Genomic DNA, 2,382 nt, shown 5'->3' on the forward strand with positions numbered 1-2,382 from the left:
ATGAGAATTCAAAAGAGGAGAGAAGATCGATCCGGCTGCTCAGCAGTTGAGTTGATCAGCAGGTCAGCGCCAGTCTGACAGCGCGCCGCCCTGTGCACTAGATATCAAGTGCCCCCCCCCCCCCTACTCCATGCCCCCCACCGCTCCATGACCCCCCCCCCCCCCCACTGCTCTGTCTTACGTAACTTGAGGACTCCAGGGCAACCCACGCTGCTGCTGATCGAGCTGTAAACGCGTTTAGGGCCCCAGCTTACTCGGAAAGTGACGCGCACACGGACACGGACACGCTGCGCACGCGCTTCTGATTATACTCCGTGTTTGGTGTCCGGAAAGCGTGAATACTTTCGACAACAACTGTTTGTTTCCGCGTGCGAGTTTTGCGCTCTGATTGGCCAGGTCATGTGACATGTGCGCCAATCGTGGGACAGCAAGTTCTGCGCCTATTTCCGGGTCTAACAGCCTGCAAACCATAGATATTATGCTGCAAACTGCCTGGCGTTCTATCTCCATGCTCTAAGACAAACTCTAACCTTAACCAACTTCGAAAGAGTGCCTAAGCTTAACCGTCGAAAGAACTTGCCATCATGCTCTAAGACAAACTCTAACCTTAACCAACTTCGAAAGAGTGCCTAAGCTTAACCGTCGAAAGAAGGGCTGGCGTTCTATCGCCATGCTCTAAGACAAACTCTAACCTTAACCAACTTCGAAAGAGCGCCTAAGCTTAACCAGTGTAGACACTTGCGGTCCCACGATTGGGCGTACATGTCACATGACCAGAAATTACCTGGCCAATCAGAGGCCAAACAAACATTTGTTGTCTACTCTAAAGTATTCAGGCTTCCGGAAGCATCGCGTCGAGTGCTTATGGAGATTGATTGATTGATGATTGAAAACTTTACTGATTGCAGAATGGGTACAATCAGTGGTGCAGTGGTGGTCCCAGCAGTTTTCTGAGCAAAAGTACAAGCACACAAAAATGCGTTCACAACTTTCACTTGACTCGTCGCGCCGTGCGCCAAGTACCGGCACTTATCTATCACCTAGACTTTGCATAATAATAGGATACCAATAACCAGTGTGCGAACCATATGACGATTTTCGGGGGGGGGGGGGGGGGCCCGATTTTTCCTTGCGCGATTTTGCGTGCCGCGTGGAAGCAAATTCGAGACACATATCCGGTTGCAAAAAGGTGGCCCACGGTCTCCTCTATGGCCGTGAATATTTTCACGTGGATCGGAATCACGGAGCGCCCGTCGGACACTTTTCCGTTTCGGCGAGTTTATTCCACGCTTTCGGCTTTCCTTTTCTAAGCATTTTCGGGGCTACATGTGAATGAGTAAAAGTTGCGGGACACCCAGATGTACCCAGGGTAGAAAGCTCGCATGGAGCCCATAATAGGCTCACTTAATACAGTGTTTTTAAAATCACGCGACATTTTCAGGGTCGCGAGCCGACCTTTTCCCCTCGTTTTCGATGATGGAAGTGATTTAGGAAAAGCTTCGGCACGCCGAGAGGTACCCGTAGATTTAATCTTGCGAGGATCGGGGCAATATTTGGCCCGTGGGAGCAGTCACGGGAGCAGTCACGCAAGTTATTGAATTTGTACCGTTTTACTGTCTCTCTTTAACTACGTCATCCCCAGCTAAGGTTCATGGGAGATGTAGTAAACACCACAAAAGGCTAGAATGCCGTGAATTATCACCCATCTTACCCATGGTTCGCACCCTGCCAATAACATAACAAAGAACGAGAAGTGCAAAACCAAAATACAAGCCCTGTGGGGGTTTGCTTGATCTGTGGAGCTCTCACTATGTGACAAATGGTTCCGACTGGAAGGATGAGGCATTAAGTTGTGCTTCAGAAGGAAACTGTCCTTCTGTAAACTAAGTTACATTCTTAATTTAGTTTGTATTTACTTTTCTAGTTTAAGTTAAGTTTAAGTTAATTCAATTAAAGAAATTGTAACTACAATATTGTATCTACAATTACATTTAAAACATTGTTTGTTTTTCAACCATATCTGTTGACAATATAATTTCTTTATATATTGAAGGCTACATCCTGCTACCTTTTTCAGCTTCTCTATTTCAAGGCAATATTTACAAAAACTAAACTAAAACTAATTTCCTATACAAATATGTTTCCTACTATTTATGCATAATAATCATCTGTTCTGTGCGCACGCGGGGGAACATGTATGCCAGGGCTATTCAACTAAATTGTTCAGGGGGCCACATTGTCAGAAACCCATGGGGCCAGGGGCCGGACTGCCACGGCGCCTCCCCGTGCTATGAATATATGGTCACTTGACACAACACTCAACCACATTTTCACAACATTTATTTAAATGGGAACTATTTTACTATTTCTTTCACTATTTGG

The sequence above is a fragment of the Notolepis coatsorum genome, assembly GCF_963971535.1.
Source record: "Notolepis coatsorum genome assembly, chromosome: 19".
NCBI lineage: Eukaryota > Metazoa > Chordata > Actinopteri > Aulopiformes > Paralepididae > Notolepis > Notolepis coatsorum.